Source organism: Parasteatoda tepidariorum, chromosome 11, assembly GCF_982258835.1.
Source record: "Parasteatoda tepidariorum strain Cologne lab strain chromosome 11, Ptep-v5.0, whole genome shotgun sequence".
Taxonomy (NCBI): Eukaryota; Metazoa; Arthropoda; class Arachnida; order Araneae; family Theridiidae; genus Parasteatoda; species Parasteatoda tepidariorum.
Window position 1 is genome coordinate 94,201,664 of NC_141765.1, and position 23,392 is coordinate 94,225,055.

The following is a 23,392-nucleotide window of genomic DNA, read 5'->3' on the forward strand; positions in this document are numbered from 1 at the left end:
AAAATTTCATAGCTAATAGTTAAGCGTTAAGTAAATTTATATTAAACGTAAATTCTCCAAATCCGAAATTTAAATTACTATAAAAACGTAATAATAACGAACAAATCGTAATTGTTGGCACCTCTGCTTTAATAAAAGTAAACTCACGATGCAAAACCATAGCTACTACTAACTACTTTTTTCCCTCCATCTCCATCTAAGTCAAAATTATTGATGGTCCAACATCATTTGATGGTCACCATCCAACATTTTCCATCATTTTCATCATGCCATGATGAAAATCCTACTCTTATACTATGATGGTTAACCATCAAGAGAAGTTTGATTCCCATGGATCATCCGTGGTGGTCCGTAATGATCCGTGATGGATCCAACTACACATTTCCATGATGGTTTTAATAAGAACTTTTGTTGATTCTCAGGAATGCACCATCAAAACATTTCGTTTTTATTTTCCGTTCGCCCATCACGAATCATTCCGAATTCCTACATTAGAATGATGGTTGCTCATGATCGTTCTAACCACATATGGCAGTACTTTTACTTTCGCTACTTGTACCGCCAGTACGAGTAAAAAGTACGTACTTTTACTTGTACTTCGTTACTTTTTAAATTTAGTACTTTCACTTGTACTTTCGTTACTTTTTTAGGAAAAAAGTACAAGTATTTGTAACGGAAATGTTGAATGAAATCGTTACTTTTTTCTAAAACTCGGTAAGCTTTCTGAAAAAAAAAATGCTTTGGAAATGCAATTATTTTGCAAAATGAATAAAAATATTAATTAGCAAGTTATTTTCATTCATTTTCGAGTTTTATGCATTTGTTTAATACATTTTAAATAAAAAATTTTGGATTTTGTTATTACGTTTTTCAATTTTCTGTTTGAACTCACTAATAATACAATTTTTGTCTTAATAAATTTTTTACTAAACACATTTTTACCTAGTAAATTTTTCACTAAAATTATGCTTATGCCGACCTTGTCAAACAATGCCCATTCAAATCTCTAAGAACTTCAGAACTATTTGTGCTACTGAAAACTATTATAATTACTATTTTAACTCTTGAAAACTCGAAGGTATTAATTTAGTCGCTTAATCAAAGGTAATTATCGAAACTCTAAAGGTACTTAATCCAAAGGTACTTAATCGAAGGTATTAATTTAGTCGCCTAAATTAAATTCGTTTACAAATTTTAATTTTTCCGTTAGAGAGAAATGTTCGGAAAACGATTTTCTTGCATGACTTCAGCATTAGCCATTGTTACAAATAAAATTGTAGACTGTTCTGTTTCAACTTATACTGCACATTCAATTATTTTTTACTAGCTCAAAGATCACAAAGCTTTCTGAAACCCCATGTTTGCTTTTTTTATGTTTGTGCTTTTAAAACGCTTTTCTATAAAGCAAAACAATTTTAAATCAATGGTAATTTAAATAATAAAAAATAAACTCAAAATTAAAATAAATAGAAAAAATTTCTTTTTCGTGCAAATCCATAAAAAGTTTGATCGTAAAATTATATTATACGATTATATTATAAAATTATATTATAATATTCATCCGAATTTAAAAATAAATAAATGTCCATAACTTTCAAAATTAAAAATAATTAATTAAATAACAACAATTTTGCAAAAACATTAGAGAACATAAAAATATTATTCAATAAAATTTTAGGTTCGATTTCCTAGAAATGTACTTTTAAATCGTTACTTTTTTTGTTTAATACCTGTACCTTTACTTGTACTTTTTACTCGCTACTTTTTAAAATAAGAACTTTTTACTTTTTACTCGTTACTTTTTTTAAAAATACTTGTACTTTTACTCGTTACTTTTTAAAAGTAACGTTGCCATATATGGTTCTAACATTAGATTCCTAGGAAACCATGATGGAAATTTTCTGATGGCTTCACATGACCAAACTATCAAAACAAGTAACTACTCATATATTAGATCGTCATAAATCAGTCCTACACTGGGGTGATGGTTACTTAAGTTGGATACCATCAAACATATTCATGATGGAATTATTGATGATTACCATCAAGATTATGTTGTTCCATCAATGGAAAACCATGACATCAAAAATTTTAACTTGGGCACTGACATCAGAACAGAGCTTGTTTCGACAAAACTAGAAAAAAATAAAGCATCGCAGTCCCAGTGGCACCACAATCTCATCATGTGCGCAACTTTTGAACCACAAAAAGATTTTAACTGTTTAATGGTAAAAGTGTGCTTAACCTTTGACAAATTTCTAACCTCAATATCTTCATTTGATCATTTAAAACTAAAAGAAAAATAAGATTTTGAGCTGTGGTAGAATCGTTCCACGAGTTGAGCGATGCCATTGTATTATTGGAGCTTATTGTGAAATTTTGTCAACAGTTTTGAAAAAAATTTCGCACGGGATTACTATTTGTAATCAAGTGAATCAAAATTATCAGTAAAATAGTTACATAAATCAAGAGAAATGCGAACATTATAGAAGTTTTCTTTTTCTTTCAGTGCTTAACCCTTAACGGTTTAGAAGTGCATAAAATTTAATTCCCACTATCCACCAAGAATACTTATAATGATTAATTATGAAATTAATTATAGTTATATAATTAATAACAATTAAATTTGTTACGGCTACAATAAATGTGATAAAATGATCTTATTCATCATGTATGTGGACTCATGTATGTGGTTACTCTTTGGGTTTAAAAAATGCCTCTTTTTCTTAGTGTTTGTTTCACAATAAGCTCCACAGGGTTTATAACACGTGATTCGTAACCCCTTTCTTCTTAACTCTTCCTTCCTCCCTTACCAGTTTTAGCATCATAAACTACAAAACATATCACTGATGTACTCTAGTTTAATATTTTTAAAATCCTACATAGTAGTACATGGACATCTAAAACTCCTTATAACATTGTTAAATGTTCAGTTAAAGATTAAGGCAACGGAAATTACAAGATAAATGTTAAACTGAAAATATAAGAATCAATTGCGAATGTTTAAGCACCAATGCGGCATTATTTACTTCCAATTTATTCACTTGAATATTTTACTATTAGAAAACCATCTCTCAAAATGCAATAAAAATTTGTGTTTTTATGATTAAGTATAATTGTATACATAAAGCGATGCGTAATGAATTGGGTTCATCATAATCCATGCACAATAAAAAAATATTAATTAGTATATTAATTTTCCAATATTTTTTACGTTAAATGTCGTAAAATCGACTGGAAAGTTACTAAATCTGAGCTGAAAACTTGGACTTATTTAAAAAGTAGTCGAAAATTCCATAACATTAAGACACTTAGAAGAATTGCCAAAAAGTACTTAAATTGAAAATTATAGGAAATACAGAGGAGAGAGAACTTTTAATTATAGATGTATTTGATAAGTATATATTAAATACAAGTTCTTATTTAAGAACGCAGCTTATCATTGATAAAGTTTTAAAGAAAGATTGTTAAAAATAATTTTTACAAAACTTAATTCCTTAAAATTTCAAAAAGCCATTCGCTCATCTAAAACTAGTTTTTAGCCCTGTGGCAGAATATTTTCGGGCTTTCTGCAACTAACTTCCCAACCACTAATATTTTGCTTTAAGATATTTTTAATTATAACAATTACTAATTTAAAGTAACGGAGACTTTGTGTTTACAGAGGAAAGTATAGAATAAAAATGTATAAAAAATTTTAATTTTGATTGTAATATTTTTTTTAAAATTTTTATATTATAGGCGATGTTCCCGCATTTTGTAGGCGGAAAAATGCATTAATTACTTACTCTTTCGAATTTTGTAAATCACACAAATTAAAATTCGTAAATGAATTAAACGATAATAAATTAAAATTCGTACATAAATTAAAAATGGTAAAATCTGTGCAGTAAATAAAGATCGACGACGAAATCACGTGAATAGGACTCATTATAAAAGAGATACTCAAATAACTGTATGTAAGATATAGTAATCTTTAAAGAAAAATTAAAAGAAATAATTTCATTTCTAGAGCGAAATATCTTTTTAACTTTTGCGATTTCTAAATTTTTTAATTTTATATTATTAGTTTGAAATTTGAGCTGTAATCAGTCATTACCGATTTTTTTAAAAATCTCAAATGAGAAATAGAAAAATCACGATTATTTCTTTCCTCACTGATGCGCTTTGAAAAAAAATTCTGCACGAAAAAACCATTTTTTGCAAAACTATGCAGAAAAGAAAACCAAAATTTTTTCAATTCCCGAAGGAAAAATCTTTCTGCAAAATCTCTAACGTTCTGCGACAATGTCACCGCAATTCTGCCACAGGGTTTTTTTTGATAGAAAATTCGGTGCTTAGAGTTTACTTAATATTTTTTTTCTAATTTCAATGTATTAATAATAATGAAGCACCACTGAAAATAATAATTTTAAGTTATTTTCCAACCACAATGAGTTAGTTGCTGATACGGAACATAGTTTTAAACCACTTTTATCTGAATGCAACCGTTTTATTTATGCTTAAAAGGATTTTTTTCATAAGACGTTAAATGTCTCCGTCACATCTCCGAAAACAATTTTTTTTTTACTTTGAAAAAAACATGTAAATTTTAAACCAGTAAGGAATAGGATTTTCAACATAGTTATCAAGTTTTGGAAATCAAGTTCTAATCTCAGACGAAACATTCAGTAAAATAATTTCATTTTTGGTGCAATACGCATCGCTTTATTTCAACACTGAATTTAGTTTTAAGCAAAGCTTAAGGGGTTACAAACTTGTTTTCCTTCTCACACCCTGAAAAGATTCCATTTCTCCTTAAATGATGAGATGGAGTTACTCGATCGAAACAATTACAATCGAAAACAAAAAATATTTAGACATTAAATACGATGTAAATTTCCCTAAGCGTGATCGTAAATGTAATATTAATTAAAAATTCATGTCTAGAGTAAATAAAACACAAGAATATATAAGATGAAAAGATCGTGAGAGATAATAGGGGAAAAATTGAAAATTCATAATCGATTAGAGAGTCATTTAACCTTCAATTAAAAAAAATCCAACTGTCTTTTTATTAAAAATGTAAAACGTCTTTACTACACTGTCTACTTATTACTTTAAAAACTGTCACACAAATAGTTTCACTACCTCTCATTACAATACATGTCTTATTTTTCTTTCTAAGAAATACACGCACACATTATTCAAAGAATGTAATATTTTATTCAAAAAAGATGCTATTGCATAATACAATATGCTTAATACAAACCAGTTGTAAAGTGATCACGGAGCTGACTTGACCTCAAGTCAGGAAGTCTCGGGTTCGAATCCCGGTTCTTCTCTTCTCTGCATTATCTGTCCATCCTACTGTGAGAGCAATGTTAGCCCACACAATATGGTACCCTTACGAGAGTGGCCCACAACACTGCCCTACTGATACCGACGAAAGTCAATATTCGGGTGGGTATTAGAAAACAAATACGTTCAATGGAATCTTCTTTTCCACAAAGTAGACACTTTTGTCATTAATCACTATCTCTTCCATTAGTTTTTTTCCAAAATGCAGTATTATTCCAATCGACAACCACACAATTCCAGCTTAAAATTTAATAACTCTCATGTAAATATCCAAACTTTTCTTAAATCGTCCAACATAGCAGAAGTCTGAATTCAGGAATGAGCCAAACCTTACTTCGAGGCACTCCATAGTGTTCTTTTTATTGAGTTCATTAATTCATGATTTTTTTTCACACTTCTGACTTTCTTCACCCATTTGCTATCATTGTATTTGTAGTACAGTTCGTCCACCAGGAGTTGGCACTTGGCTCCGCCTTCATCACGTGGTATTCGGCGATACTATTTCGCTATTTTTGGGAAAAGGATGTGAACAATCCTAAACAAGGTTGCTATTTGGAGATCGACTGAGAAAAATATTTATTTCTCTATCTTCATGTGCATTTTTTTAACATTAAATATTTCCTAAATTTGATGGTATCTCTCTTTTGAGTGGATAGCTTGTACTTTGCGATATTCTTCTGGGAAACCAGCAGTTTTTAAATTTAAAATATATTTAATTAGCTAGAGTAACGAAAAATATAATAGCAGATGATAAAGCTAAGTAAGTGACCGGACAAGATTTAACTGTTTGCGTTTGGCACGCATTACAGGTTGGGTCATTTTCAAGAGCGGAGATGTTTCTCCTCTTACTCCCGCTCTGAAATGAACTCTGCGCCCGAGGAGGTGGATGGAGTCAAGCGCCAACTCCTGGTAAATGAATTATAGGTAGTCTTTCAGTTTCCGTAGATTGAACCTCGGGCCAATAGTGATAAAAAATTTAGTGTTCAGTATCTCATTTATTTCGCAAAAGTCAACAAAAGAAAGTCTCTCTAATTATAATAGTACCCTTTCAAAGCTTGATAGTAAGTCGAGTAAAAGCTCATAAAATGGGCTGATCTACAGAACGACGAGGTATTATCTTTCAGACCCAGATATTACTAAATTTCTCAATTCGTCGATGTAGCTTCTATCAAAAGATCACGGGTGCAATCCTTGTGTTCCACATTTCAGTTAAGACTTCCTTTCTTTTGTCTGCTATAGAAGTGATTATCCTTGTTGACGTATAGTTCTCTGAGATAGTGGCAAAGTTCGATTATAGATATCGATAAATTACAGTTTCCTTTCGCTTCCATAAATTCAGCATGAATTTGAAAGGATGCTTTGAACTTTTGGATATCACTTTTATAAACTTTTTTCCTGATTTAAGTTCTTCGAAAGATGTAAATGTTCAGACAAACCATCTTGATAGTTCTTTGAAAATTATATCGGAAAATTTCTTTCAGTAAGCGATAATTCTGAAGCTTTAATCATAGAAAGTTTTGCTAATTAAGAGCTTGGAATAATATTTCTCTTATTTGAAATAGAAACAGAGTCTACCTCTTAGAAATTCTTCAACGCAGTCTTCATAATTGTTTTCAATAACTCTTTGTGCAGCGCTAGTGTGACGTAAATAAAGTTTCCTTAATAATCAGTTCTGCTCGTAACCTAAATAACAAAGTTTGTCTAAAGTAAGAACTCCCCTAGCCATTCGTCTGGGCCAATGGTGGTGATTATGGTATCGAGCTATAACTATTTTAAGTAGGGGTGGGGGGTTCACTGTTCAGGAAAGGTTTTGGTTCGGGTCGGTGAGGGAAAGGGAATCTTCGGTCTATTTTGGTCTATTCGGTCTATTAATTCTGTCTATTTCGGTCTATTTCCTCGGTCTATTAATTCGGTCTATTAATTCGGTCTATTTCTTCGGTCTATTGTGTTATCCCTAGAGTGAAGAGAAGCTACCCTCCCTGAGATGCGCTATTCTTGTTTCCATAGCAACACACAGCCTCAGACTTTGTGGAGGGGCGGAGGTGTTCTTACTGCAGACAAACTATACGAACTTTCGCCAAACATCACACCGAACAACTTGCTGCAACACTCCTGTTTATGATATAGCTTTCAAATAAACATACTTCTCTACAATTTCCAATTTGAGGAAACGTTCAAAAATGACTTGCCTCTTTTCACGACCAATGTTCAATGCGCGAAATAAAAAAAGATATCACAAGGAATAATTTTTGTTCCATTGATTGGATTTTCAAGAACTAATTTCCAACCATAATCGCTTAAAGGGGTGATTTTAAATTAGGGCTAGCAAATAAATTACAAAATCAGACACAAAAACATAGCTCCTCTGAAAAAACACTTATTTCTCGATCGATTTAGATTTCTGACTCTCAACATATGGGGGGTACCCATATTTGGGGGTTTATCTGGCAAATATCATCCAGATAGTCGTCAGGGAAGCGATTTGAACTTCAAGTCATTTAATTTACTTACTCTCTTAAAGTGCATTTAGCCATATTTAAGAAAGTTCTTAAGCAAACCTAAAAAATTTTGAGCCCAATTATAAAATAAGTTTATCCATACTGCATATTCTACGTTATAATTTTTATTTCTTGCTTACATTATTAGAATAAATTTTAAATAATATTCTTTGTTGATTCGGATTTTGTATAAAACAATGTTTCCGTTAACTAAGTAAATTTAAAAAAATTTTGCATTGAAATAAATGGTTTTATTTTGGTCGTTGACAATTCGCTATTAATCAGCTTCGCCAAGCTTCTAGTACAGTTAGAAATGAAAGAGTGAATAGTATTGTTTTCATTTTGCTAAATTTCTTACAAATATTACTTAAAGTTGAAAATATTATGTATTATATTTAAAACTTTGAAGAGTCATTATTAATTTCTTTATCCTTAACACAGTGGCACGGTTCCCAGCAGAACACCGAAATCAAGCATCACTGGCTGCAGTCAGTAAGCTGGTGGGTGACAACTAGGATCAGCCTGTGTAGGGACCGAGAGTGCGTAGTATTGGTCCTCGTTAAACTGTTCTACCATAAATTGTTAAACTTTGAGCGGCTACAAAAGCAGGGGAGCCATCCCCTCTGAGAGGATCAAAATTGCTATGGTATATATTCGGATCATGCTCAGGGATGTTTTCTAGACCTTCTCCAATCGCCCATTGTGTAGCTCCGTTGCGACATAAATAAAGTACCCACCTACCTTAACTCAGTCGATCAATGGGCTCATTGCGACGGATTAGATCGGTTATGCCAAATAATCAGCAATAGCACTTACCAATAAATTTGGCTTACTTTTATTTTAATCACGTTCCCAATTAAACTAATACTTGTCAGGGGTCTGTTTAGAAGAGATTTGGGTCCGTTTAAGGACCCTTCACAAAATATCTTTTCATGAAAACGGAACCTTCACAAAATAATTTATCTTTTAATCGGAAAGCATTTTAATGGAAAGCATTTTCGCACATTTCTATGACGCTATATTCGTCTATGACGCACATTTTTATGACGCAATTTGTGGACGGTTATTAATATGGAGGGAACCTGGAACCCGAAACCATCCCACCAACATTATCGAAAGGGACCATTATGCAGGTGGAGGACTCGTGGTTTGGGCAGGGATCATGTAAGATGCCCGCACACCGCTCCATGTGTTTGACAATGGTTCCGTGAATGCCCAGATGTACAAGCAAGAGGTCCTAGAGCCCTATGTGCGTCTTTTCAGGGGCGCTGTTGGCCCTGAGTTCATTTTTATGGACGACACTGCGCGACCACATAGGGCTCTCATGGTTGATGAGTATCTAGAAAGCGAGGATATTCAACGAATGGATTGGTCAGCCTAATTCCCTGACCAGAATCCTATTGAACATGCTTGGGATGCTCTTGGGAGAGCTATTGCGATGCGCCAACCTCCCCCCCAGAACCATTCTGGAGTTAAAAATTGCTCTGGTGGAAGAATGGGAGGGTCTTCCGCAAGTCCTCCTTATCTCCCTTATTAACAGCATGCATACTCGTTGTGCATGCTGTCTGTCAGGGGTGACCATACACCATACTAGAGGCAACACACACTGTACAAGCCTCACTTTTACTGTCATCTTTTATCCTTAAGTTCAGGCTACATTAGATTTATTGACAATAGGTCTTGCCAGTGAATGGCACTTTCATTTCTGTTTTGCATACTTTATTATCATGGAATAAGCTATATCCATACCAAAGTTCATTTATTTATATTCAGTATTTTTTTAGATATTTGGGAAAATGTCTTCCATCTCTTAATTTCGTCGACCAGTGTATTTTAATTGTTTTTTCTAACATTTACAAATAACACCAAGTAATTCTATATTTCAATAAGCACTATTTCAATATGTGAAGCTCTATTTAAACCCGATCTATTTCTCTTTGTTACATATGTTCATTCAGAGAAAATGCGTTTTTGTGTCTGATTCGATAAATTAATAGTTAGTACAAATTAGGTAGTTTAGACAGTCGTTTAAACCAATGTAATCGGCATTTAATTCGTGAAAATTCGATCATTTTACCAATAGTTATTCAGAGTGATATCTTTGTGCACTGTACAACAAAGTAAGTGGAGGCAGACTTAACGAACAGCTACGGGACGTAATAAGATATTGCAGGTACCGCATCTTGCATTCTATTCGAAAAATAAACCGAGATGTATTGAAAATGAGAGGTAGTGTACATAACGTAAATGCAAAAACTAATCACTTTGATATTTCGTGGATAACTTTTTCATATCAAATTTCTGTGACAGAGCGATGAAGATGAAATGGATGAAGAAAAAACTACAGTTTTAACAACAAATTTTAGCAAAAATAATTAACAACAGTTCATGTGGTAACCCAGCTCTAAAGAGAATAGAAGGGCTGGTTCACTCCTTTGAAGTAACTCTCGCAGCACCAATCCTCCGATTTTCTCTAGTGACGTCACTTTGGCGCAAAGCTCGCACTTTTACTTCAAGAACGGAGCGTTCAGCCTTACTAGCTCTAACTAATATTGGATCTTTTCTTTTTGCGAGATATTCTAAGACATTTGTTATTTTCTATAATGACTTTCCTCAGTTTTTGCAGTGAATTTACAAGAATTTAAAACTATTATCGAAATGCCAGTTTGCGCGATTGCAACTTGCAAAAATTCTGATAGAAAAACAAAAGGAAAAAATATAATTTTCCGCTTGTTCCCTAAAGTAAATGAACAACTATGTAAGGAATGGATTTCGAAATGACACAGTTAATATAAAACAAGCATTACGTTTATTCTGTCGTTAAGAACTCTTATAAAAATTCATTATATAAATAGAAACCACCTCGTTACTTCAAAAAGAAAGGCAGGTGAAAAGAATTAAAAAATGGATAAAGTCAAAGAAAATTAAAATGTAAATAAAAAGTATAAATAAAATTATAGTATATAGTTAAAATTCTCCTAATTTCATAACATATTCTTTAATGTAGTTATTCCAAATATTTATGATTTTTTTTAAAAATTATATTCTCTTCAATTAAATATCTATAAATTATATAGTAAATTTAAATATCTGTAAACAATTGTAAAATTTCTAATGTCATTATGAACCTATACTATTTTGTTTCAGTAATTAGCGTTTAAGGTTGATGTTTCCTAATTATTAAGTATGAACAAATTGCTATTAACGACATATTTTAGAATCAGGGATTCTAAATTTAACTCAACTTATCGTTATAAAAGAATATGTAGATAAAAAAGTGTCGATATATGCTTTCATTTTTCTTAATAATTAAAGTTAAAACTGAACTTTTTAAAATAAAGTATTTATAGTGTCATTTTCGCCAACAAGTATAAATTTTTTATAAATTTTAAAATAGCATTTTTTTAAATATAATAACCAAGAAAGTTTTTTTTGAACTATGTTTATGAACGGAAATAATGTGTTAATTACGTAAAGTTATAAAGCTAATAACCAGAAAAAGTCTAACTTATTTTTACAAAGAGAAAGATGCAAAGTTATCATAATATCTTTGCTTGCGATCTCCGAGATGTGTGGACACAGTGACGTCATGAGGAGGGAAATCGTAGCTTCAGCTCTAAGAGCGGAGTGAACTAGCCCTTCTATTCTCTTTAGCCCTGGTGGTAACCAGCACAACTATAAAGAATCGCCAATGACAGAATACTGATTCTTTAAACCGCTTGCGTATTGGCTACACACGAAAAACTCATCAACAGCTTTTTCTAAATGAACCAGAAGGCACCAATTGTAAAGAACATTTAACTGTTATGCATATTTTAATCGAGTGTAGAAAATTTAAAAACCAGAGACTACGTCATTTTGGTAGCTTCCATCAGTCATTATTTTCATCCATCACTCAGTCTAACATTTTCTCATATCTTAAGGACATTGGTATTTATACATCTAACTAGTTTTAAAACCAAAACAGATTTGTGAACCTAGTTGTAAAATGTCTTATTAGTTGGAGGCGCGATATAGCCAAAACTGGCTCAAAAAAACTCAAATCAAATCAACCTCAGTGAAAATTGGTGACAATATAAGAACTCCAAAGTTTCTGTCGGAGCTAGTTTCCACGGTGACCTGAATATTTTTATCGAAATGCGCCTTAATGTTTTGTATTCCAAAGAGCTTAATTACAGAGGCTTTACTTCATCACGCTGCTCTCGAGTTTCCTAGCAAGTGATGGGAACATTTTTCGTATCGCTGATACACCTGCTAAAATTATCACCACGCTCTGGTGACTTCCGGGGAGTAGTTCACAAGACACTTACAAAAAATACAAAAAAAGAAACCAACTCAAAGAGCCATATATCCGGCAGATCTCTACATATATATTTTCAACTTTGAAATACCTTTGGCTCCTTTGCAATCGTAGTTGGCGTGAAAAGGTACCAAAGCGTGAAAGAATCAAGTGATATACTCTAACTCATTCTACGCGAATGATGATAAATGACGGAAGCTATGATAAATCATTTTTGAAAATGTACTTATCTATTTCCGGCTCAATCCTCTGCTGCGTGAACTCAGTCTTGCCAGTCCGTCATAAGGTTTGGCCTGGGTGTCTTAGGCCATTGTGGCCCCCCATTAAACGTGGTATGATGGAACTTGAGATGATATACTTGTGGTCCTTGGATCCTAGAAATGAAGGTGGAAAATTAATACGAGGAGATATTACCCAAGTAAACATCATGGTTAAGATGGCACATAGAACTTGAAATAAGAGTATAGGGAAAAAAACTATAATTCATGAGAGCCATAAATAAAATAATGACATCTTCGCTAAACGAAATCAACGAATAAATTGCTAATATACAGTCGGACTTCTATTTAACGAACTTCCATTTTGGGAATTTCTCCATTTTGTGATTTTTTTCTTTTGAGGAAAAAAGAATTTTTTGGAAATTTCTTCGCAAAATAACTTCCAAATAACGAAGTGTTTTCTATTTAACGAACTTTTCTTTAAGATCCGCTTTCCCTATTTCCCAAAATATTTCAGAACATTTCAAACTTATTAACGTATTTTATGGGGGAAATGACCTTGAATTGATTTTCACAGCCACTTAACTTTCAGAGAAAGCAGTTAGGTCCCTTTCTCATTTTATTCGCATTTCATACAGGAATATATACGAAAAATCAATTTAAGAGAAAGCATAGCAAAAATTTTTAAAGCATAGAACTATGATGTTACAGATCGTACTATTCATAACAGTTTTGCTAAAGAAGGATTCTTAGTCAGAGGGGAAAATTTGGAAAGTGCGGAGGGCTAAGATGACATTCCTTTAGAAGAACTTTAAGAAAATGCAGGTACTGGTAAGAGAAAACCACGAAATTAACAATGTTGCACTGATTAATGATTTTCTTTTTATTGATTCTGAAGTTGCAGCCACAGAAACATTAATTGAATTGGATATTTTAGATAGTTTAAAAAACAAAAACAATACAGCAATACATTGTGAGGAATAGGAAGATGAAGACGGAAATGATGAAGAAATCACCAAACCTTCACACGATGAAATCATTTGAAATAATTCGATAGTGGATAATAATTTACACGATAAAGGTGTATCAATTGTTATTTTAATTCTGTATAGTGTTTATGAATTTAAAACATGTTTTGTGTTGTTTGAGTATTTCTAATGGTAATTATTCTATTTAATGAATTTTCTACATAACGAATTTTTTACCGGGATTTAGCAACTTCGTTAAATAGAGGTTCGACTGTAATTTTCATTTCGTATTCAATGTAGATTGAGTCCTCGATAAAATGCATCGCTTATTCAAATATTTGTTCGCCAACAAAATATATCGTCAGTTCAACTTTGGCCGCTTTGTTATTTTGCCATAAACAGTTTCACTATTTACGCACCATTGAGTTTTACTCAAATGGTCATTATTGCATCACTTGTAAAAAAGATTGATCTCAGGGAGAAGTTTTACTATGAGATCATTCTTTTCTTTATAAAAACACAAAATATAACAAAAAATCAATTTACAGAATTAAAAAGACAAACTATTTTTTTTTTCAGTTTAAATAGGGTTTATATTTGGTTTATTTAAAACTACGGATAAAATAATAATTTACGTCCCAAACTTAAACAGAGTGCGTAGCCAGATTTTTCAACAAAAAATAAACACCTTTTAAATACTTTTTAAGCACAAAAATTTTTTTAATCAGTTTCTGAAAAGAAATTCATAATTAGGATCTGTGCTTTAATAAAAATTATTTTTTTCTATCGTTTAAAGTTCTTAATTTAATAACATAACATCAATAAAATTCAAAAACATTTCACATAAGATTTCTCAAAAAGATTTCAAACATCACATACTCAGCTAACTAACTAGTTTCTATAATAAATAATAATTTATTTTAAATTAGTTTCAGTAATAAATAATATTTATTTTAAACTAGTTTCTATGATAAATAATAATTTATTTGAAACTAATTTCTATGATAAATAATAATTTATTTTAAACTAGTTTCTATAATAAATAATAATTTATTTTAAATTTAGTTTCTGTGACAAATAACAACTCGTGTCTGAGAAATATTTCAGTGAACATTGCGAAAATCATGCATTTTTTGTAATTTCGAGCGGCAATGAAAACACGGCAAGGAAAAAATCCTTTGTTAAAAGGTAAAAAATTAAACACTTTTTACAAACCCTGAATAAAAAAGTAAATAACCCTTTAAAATAACCCTTTTAAAAAAATGTAAATCAAAAATAAGCATCTTTAAGCACTTTTTCAAAACGCAAGACACCCTGATAAATAATGAAACCTTTGGAAAGTTTAATGATCATTAACGACCATTTTCAATAAACAATTCAAAATATTGTCATTTCATGTCAGATTAGGTTTCATCCGTGCCCTTCGATTTTAACAAAATTTAGTAGATGTGAAAACACATAATTAAGTAAGTAATTCCAACGATTTTTAATTATTTTTTTTTACTTGAAAATCATCTAAGTAATGAACTCAAGTACAAAGTTCTTTCAAAGCTATAAAATGGCAAACTTTCATAGATATAAATGATTGCAACTTTTTTTCAAGGGATATACCGAGTACCGAAATATCGTTGGGTCGCGGAAGAAATCGAATCTTCTACCGAACCGGTTCTGGGTACCCGGTAAAAATTTTATTTGTAACCGGACCGATTCCGTGTACCTGGTCAAATTTTAATTTACAACTCAATCGGTTCAGGGTACCCGGCTTCTCATGAAAGCATTTATGCATACAATACACATCAATAAAGGGTCGCAGAGGCTCAGGGGACAGAGCACTCGCCTCCCAACGAGGTGAACAGGGTTGAAATCCCAGTGGTGGCTGATACATACGAATTCCGCACCCGACTCTCCCCTACCACAGTGCTAACGTAAAATATCTTGAGTAATAGACTATCATGTATAGACTAGAGTCCCCTTGACGTCAAGCAAACCGTGGGAGTCTTTAGTGGTTTTACTCTCCATGAAACGCAAATGAGGGTTAGTTCCATCAAAAAAATCATACGTTGAAAGCAAATTTCTTCCAATGCATAATCCAGGAGTTCCATTGTTTGGGTTCAAAAGTGCAAAGCTACGGAGTTGAACATTAGTAGTCGTAAACTGTTCAACGACGGTTACGAAATAAAATATAAAAATCGTAGAATTTTCTGTCGAATTAATATTTTTCAAGATGGAGTTCTAAGGAAGTTTATCATGCACGTATATAAGAAGGAAAAAAAATTCTTAATTTTTTTTGAAAAATTAATTTTAAAAAAAAGTTTCTAAAAAAATTTTAAATGACTGTATGATAAACCTAAATCTTTGCTTTAAAGCAGAGACATTTCTACTTTATGTCGACTTAATGATTAAATTTTTAATTAAATTTGTTTGAATTTTCAATAGCATTTTTTATGCAGCTTCTGTTAAATGTAGGATATTTAAAAAAAAATATTTTAATACTATGATGATATATGAAAGGAAAAACGTTTCATTTGTCAGCGTTTAATTTTTATCAAACTATAACAACTTATATAGCATAACTTAAATGCCATGATATCTAACTTAATAACAATCTCTAACTTTTCGCTACTCTGTGAGAAATTATACGTGACCTGATGTTGAACAGAAGATTCCTATTGTGGTTTCATAATTCCCAATGTTGTATAACATAATTCTGTGCCCTATAATTTGAATCCCGTAACTTGAGGTCCCATAATTTGAATTTTAAACCCCTAAAAGTTAAATCCTAGATCAAGCAACAAACAAGGGATAAATTGACTTGATTAAAAACTTCATTCGCATCAAAAATATATGAATTGGAAATATAATAGTCGACGTGCTTCTCAAAAATTGGTGCCCATTTTTAAGACTTTCCAGATGTAAATGAGAAGAAACAAAACTGATCTTTGAACTGACAGAGCGTGGAAATTCATTTTAAACTGAGTTGCCTCCCTCGGTCACGGGGGTTTTTCTTGCTCTGCAGGGGTCTGTTTAGAAGAAATTTGGGTCCGTTAACGGACCCTTCACAAAATATCTTTTCATAAAAACGGACCCTTCACAAAATATTTTAACTTAAAAACGGACCCTTCACAAAATGATTTTTCTTTTAATCGGACCCTTCACAAATTTGTTCATCTTCATTATTGTTTTGTTAATCGAATAAACCCTTCCCAGGAAGAAAGACAGATGTACACAAACTAAATTTTGTCTTCCGCAGACGCTTCTTCCTTTATTCGTACGAAAAGAATATTCTGCTTTCAGCAGTATAGGCTAAATACCAAATATTTATATGTTGCATCACTAATTGAGTAGCTGCAATTGCTCTTTATTTTTTAAAATTTAATTTTTTTAATTATAATTTTACTGTGTTGAGCATAATCTTGTATCCCTTCACAATTTAAAAACTCCTTGAAAAAGTTGTTTTTGCAATAACGGACACTATATGCAAAAATTCACAAAAGCAGGACCCAGGTTGAAAGAATGTGACTTAACGTTCATTTTATATATTCACAAATTACGAGTAATTTTTCACAATTTTACAAAAGCGGACCTTTTACAATATGTCTGGACGGACCCGTGCTCTGTTTTCCTCCTTATTTTCCTAACTCTACCATGGTTTCCTCAGTTCTGTTTTTCACATTTATTTTTTTACTTTTCATTGGCAACTTTATGTTTTAGATTTCAAATCACTGCTCCTTCACGTCTTGAAAATGGGCCCAAATTTTTGAGAGCTCCGAACATGCGATTATTATTTCCGATTTGTGTATTTTTGAACCAAATGAAGTTTTTAATCAAGTAATGTGTTTCAGCTTCTTAGGATTATTTAATAAGTTTGTTCTCATTAAAAACATTTTGTACGAAACTAACGTAAGAGGATGGTATCTTCAACATAAATGTAAGCAACAAACTATCTCGAGCTCTTGAAAGCACACGTTAGAAAGCACAGAGCTGCTTACTACAGCTCATTCTGCAAGGTGATATTTTCAAGCAAATAAATTTGTTTTTGATGAAAAGAATTAAATTGTATAATTTCTGAGCTCAAATCAGCAGTATTTCATAAGATATTAATGATATTAAGCAATTCTGGGGAGTTTGAAGTCAAAATTTGTTTTAGTTATTTAGAGATGTATTGTTAAAAAAGGTGACATGATTGAAAGATTTAGAAAGAACTAGCCTTTTGGCAGTTCTGATTTGACCACTTTTTACTTGATTTTGACCACTTTATACTTTGTATTGGGAGAAATTTACCTTCGCGGAGGACATTTTAAAGGAACTAATACGCATTTGCGTTACATGGAGGAAAACCACGAAAAACTCCCACGGTTAGCCTTATGGCAAGGGGACTCTAATCCATAATCCGTCTATTACTGAGGATATTTTTGCGTCAGCACTGTGGTCGGGGAAAGCCGGAGGCGGATTCATATCGGTCAACTGTCGCTGGAATTCGAACTCTGTTCACCTCATTGGAAGGCGAACGCTCTATCCCCTGAGCCATCACGCCTCTAGTTAGTTTATTTTATTTTACAGCCGGCGTTGAACAGCTGACCCAAATTTTGGGTTTACGACCCCTAACCAGCATTTGCGTTACATGGAGAGGAAAAGCACGAAAACCTCCCATGGATAGTCTGATGGCAAGGGGACTCTAACCCTGGATCCGTCAACCACTGATGGTATTTTACGTCAGCACTGCGGTCTTTGCGAGCTGCGTGCGGAATTTGTATTGGCCTGCCATGGCAGAGATTCGAACCCGGCTCAAATCGTTGGAAGGCAAAAGCTCTATCCCCCGAGCTTCCACGGCTCATACCCGTTTGATTTGATTTTATTTTATAACCGTCGTTGAGCAGCCCGACCCAATTTTCGGGTTTACGACTACTGTTGCTCAACTCCGTAGCCTTGTCATTTTGAACCCAATCCAGAAGACAAGGGAACTCCTGGATCGAGTATTGGGAGAAAAAATTTGCCTTCGTGGAGGACCTTTTGATGGACCGATCTCGCATTTGCGTTACCTGGAGAGGAAAACCACGAAAACCTCCCACGATTAGTCTGACGGCAAGGGGAATCTAGCCCGTGATCTGTCTACCACTGAGGTTATTTAACTTCAGAGCAGTGGTCGGTACAAGCAGGATGCGGAATTCGTATCGACCAGACATCACTGTGATTCGAACCAGATTCATCTCATTGGAAGACGAAAGCTATGAGTCATTGCGACTCTAGTTGGTTTATTATTTAATTTTATTTTATTACCGTCGTTAACAGCCGACCCAAAAATAGATGTTTTTAAATGAAAAATCCCCAATATCGAAAAAAAATTAATAAATAAATTTAAAAGTATGGATTTATCTTTCCCAGTACACGGCCTAGTAAAACTTTCAACTTACAAAATCGCATACTTGTCTAAAAAAATATAAACTGCCTTTAGATTCCATAGTTAAAATAGCCAAAAAATATTGAATTTTCAGCATCAAATTTAGATGTCAACAGAAACTAATTGTTTGCATTTTTTTAAAAATTCGTTCTATTTTCGTCTTAGTTTTAAGGTCAACTTTAAGCAGTAAACTGAAAATTGAATCGGCTGTTCAACGACTAATATAATACTTCCAAAAAATATCCTAATTCAGTAAATGTTCAGGTATATCCTCGCGTTATTAAAATCCGAAATAAAAATAAATCTTTAACTGAAAAATTATTTAAGCATTCAACAAAGTCAGGAAATATGAGAAAAATAAAAGATTACTTACTTGCAAATGGAAGATAAACTACGGATAAACTACTCCCACAAAACTACGGATAAACTATACTCATACTCATATGTGATGGTTATCTTAGCATCAGCCCCTCTAACTAATTCATCTGAGTGGTGATAAACTATTCCCACAAAACTACGAATCTTTACTCCTTTGGATTACTCTAGCAGCAACTGAAAAGAAAAAAGATTTTTTTTTCAGAACACGGAACATCCGAAAGATTTAAGAGAGAAAATGCAAATTAAGATCCTTACGGGTTTTCGATTCGCTGAAACTTAGTGACGCAATATAGACGTCACTCATTAGAAAATGAAAGCACCTACGTACTATCTTGTTTACAATCGTAGTTGCAAAGAGGATTAAAATGTTAATTTTAAAATTCGAACTTTTATGAATCTCGTCAAATCTAATTTAAAAGGGAAGCAATCTTACAACTTTTAAACAAAATTTCTTTTAAAATTCTCTTTCTTTGAAAAATTTACAAACTGTTTTTTAAGAACTTTTACTCAACGTGTGCTTCATTAAAGTTTTTTTAAAATAAAAATAGAGTTCATTTATTAAATGCTTAACTTATTTGTTTTTTCTTTCTATGATAGAATTATAGATTACAACTTTCAAAAATAGACGTGTGTTTTGTGCTAGAAATTAAAATTTATTTAGACCAATGTTTTAATAAATTTTATGAAGAAACCTATCTTATACAACACAAGCTACTTTTTTAAATGAACAGTTGTACACACAACTTTTTTTTTTCAAGTAAAAAATGTATATAATTCATTTTTATTATTCAGATGTAGATAGCATTAAAAGTAAATTGTTTCTTTACTTTAAAGAGACTCGTTAAATTGTTTCTTTCTCTTCTTAATATACAATCGGACTTCTATTTAACGAACTTCCATTTTGCAAATTTCTCTATTATGCTATTTTTTTTTCTTTTGGAGGAACAAAGAACTTTATAGAAATTTATTCTAAAAAAAACTTCCCAAATTGCGAAGTGAATAACGAACTTTTCTTTGATATGAACTTTCCCTATTCCCCGAAATATTTCAGAACATTTTAAACTTTTTAACGGATTTTATGGGGGAAATGACCTTGAATTGTTTCTCGTAGCCATTTGACTTTTAGAGAGACTAGTAAAATCTTTTTCAACCTTTGTTTGCATTTCAAACGATAAAAACAGACAAAACTAGCGGATTTTAACAGTAATAATTAAACTTAAGAATGCATGTGGTAATGAACGTTTAAGATTACTTTCGCAAAAAATGCAGCTTTAATTTTATACATAAATTTAACTTCTTTGCAGATTTGCTTTATGGTTATGATTTAAATAATAAATAGTAGTTACTAAAGATAAAGATGTATCCTTTGTTATCTCACTTATGCCTAGTGTTTATGAATTTAAAACCTGTTTTGTGCTGTTTAAGTATTTCAACAGGTGATTTTCTATGGAACTAATTTTCCATGTAACGAACTTATTATCGGGATTAAGAGACTTCGTTAAATAGAGGTCAGACTGTAGTTATATTATGTCTAGTTTTTTTTCCATCAGGTTTCAGAACAAAATGGTAACTAAACAAAAAGGCTTTCCTGATAGATTTAATATTTTCAAAGAATAGTTTCGAATATTAGATATTATAACATGATCAGGGATATTCCATAAGTCAGTTATTCAAAACATACTGCGTGTTTAACTATATTAAAACAAACTCTAGATTAACAGTAAATTAATATTCGTATACTTTTTGGCTCGGTTCTATTAATTTGTTTTTACAACGATTTTCTGAAAAATAATTTTTTTTTTACAACGATTACTTATAAAACAAATTTGTTTTTACAATTTTTTATAAATAAATCCAGGAGAGAGGGATTAAAGACGAGACATTCTCCTAAATTTAATAAAATTAGCATAGAAATAATTAAACTAAGTTGTCGCTGAAACATAAGCATGGGAGTGGGGGACATTGGTTAAGAGCAAGTTCCTCCTAAATATTTAACTAACTTTTTCCATATCTTTTCTCATTCCCTCAAAAAAAAAACTCATTTTTATTCAATAAAGAAATTAAAAATTCCAGATACTTTATTTACAGTCCCTGGCCAAATTATTTGACGCACTGTAAGATTCTATATAAAATCTTAATTATCAAGTGATACTATATACATCTTTATTGTTTTTACATGATTAAAACCGGTTTTCCCTTATTTACGTCCCTGTATCGTATTTATTAAATTAGACGATATATAATATAAATTCACCGATTGGATAAACTAGACGATATATTATATAAATAAAGAATATTATATCAGGTATTATGTTAATATATTAATAATAATTCGACCAAATCATGAGACACACTGTAGTGTTTTAATAATGACATGTTTTGCACGAGTGTAGTATAGGCAATACTTTTATATTTAAACATACATGCAATGAGTTTTATTCATGAGATTTTTTTTATATACTTCCTTTCTGTATTTGTTTTTAACGTATTGCATTACAATGCTAACCAACTGTTACACGAACGTAAACAAGTGCAAACCGGTTTCAGTCGCTTGAAAACAATAAAGCTGTATAGAGTATCACCTGATAATTAAGATTTTACATAGAATCTTACAGTGCGTCTAATAATTTGGCCAGAGACTGTAAGAGCAAATAACTGCACACATTGATTAGCTCCAGAAAATTGAAAAATGATATGAAAAGTATGTACCGAGGGCAAAAAAAGTGAACATCCTGAATAACTTTCGATCCAATAATCGAATTTCAACGTACTATTAGTCAATTATGAATTCGGATCTCAATCTTAAATATGCAAATGAATTCGTGCAGACGATGTTTTTTGTTACGAAACCAGACACAAATAACATACTTTCTCTAAATAAACATGCGATGCGATGGGTAAAATTAAAAAAGTTGAACAAAATCGGTCGAATTGTTCCTAGAAAAACTAATTTAAAAATACGACGTTTTTTAAAATTTAGCTTTTCAGGATCTACTCGACCGATATCGCTATAATTTTTGTATTCTGCTATGAAAAATTTTATTTTTAAAAATAATGTAAAATTTGTATTCTTTTCTTTTCAAAATATTTTTTAACTATTATTAAATAAAATAATAAAAAATATTATATCTTTACTAACATTTATTTTTTGCATCTTAGAATAAAAGAGGTGGATATCTTAGGATATTGGACATCTTAGGACATTAATATATCTTAGGATAAACAAATTTTTCCGCAAATTCGGATATTTGATCCCGATATTTTTGGGGATATTTTTTTTTATACATAACGTCGTTGAACTGCCGACCCAATTTAGGTTTTACGGCTACTAATGTTCAACTCCGTAACCTTGTAATTTTGAACCCAATCTGGAAGACAAGGGATCTCCTGGATCAAGTATAGGGAAAAATTTGCCTTCGTGGAATACTTTTTGAAAAAACTAACCCTCATTTACGTTATGGGGAGAGAAAAACCACAAAATATTCCAGCCTGACAGCAAGGGGACTTTCACCCATGATCCGTCTACCACTGAGGACAAATTTACGTCAACACTGTGGTCAGTGCGAGTCGGGTGCAGAATTCAAACCGACCAGCTATCGTTGGTATCGAACCAGAGTCACCTCATTAGGAAACAAGCTCTCTATCCCCTGAGCCACCATAGCTCAAATGTAAGGGATAGTTACAATTTGGGAAATATTATTCCCATAGTTTAATCAAGAGAGAGATCCAATGTTTGAATTTTAATGTAAAGTTTATTTTCTGCTTATTTCGTCATATCTCGAGAAGTTTTTAAGCTAATTGAAAACTTTTTGATCACTATCATAAAATTCTTTTCCATGCTAAAAATAACTTTTAGTCGATATTTATTATTTTTTAACATTTAATTTAATAATAGGAATTGTAATTTAATTTTGAACTATAATTTCAATCAAAACTATTGATATAAACATATACAATTATTAACTTAAACAGTTATAAAATAAAAATAAAATAAAAATTTTAGATATATAAACAATTAGAAAAATCTATGATAATTGTATCAATGAAAATGGAAACTTACCTACTAGTGCATCGCCAGTTTTAACGGAAATTTAAAGCCAACCTTGCAAATGGAATTTCGAAAAAGCCTTAATCATTTGTGAGATTTAACATATTTATAAACTTACTGATTATCAAATTTTTATGAAATTCCCACGATTACAGTAATAAATCACATAATTATCACGTGAAATAACTGAGATTTAATATCTTTAAACTATCTTTAAACTAGAACTATCGAAGCTTTTACAATT

The 23,392-nt window shown here is 31.7% G+C and overlaps 1 long non-coding RNA gene across 1 annotated transcript; it reads right to left on the minus strand.

The window, feature by feature from the left end:
* Positions 1-9,662: 9,662 nt before the first annotated feature.
* Positions 9,663-23,392, minus strand: LOC147801902 (uncharacterized). The gene is made up of 3 exons (XR_015430435.1): positions 23,161-23,392; positions 19,096-19,274; positions 9,663-12,512 (listed from the first exon to the last, which is right to left on the minus strand). It is a non-coding gene; the product is annotated as an uncharacterized LOC147801902 (long non-coding RNA).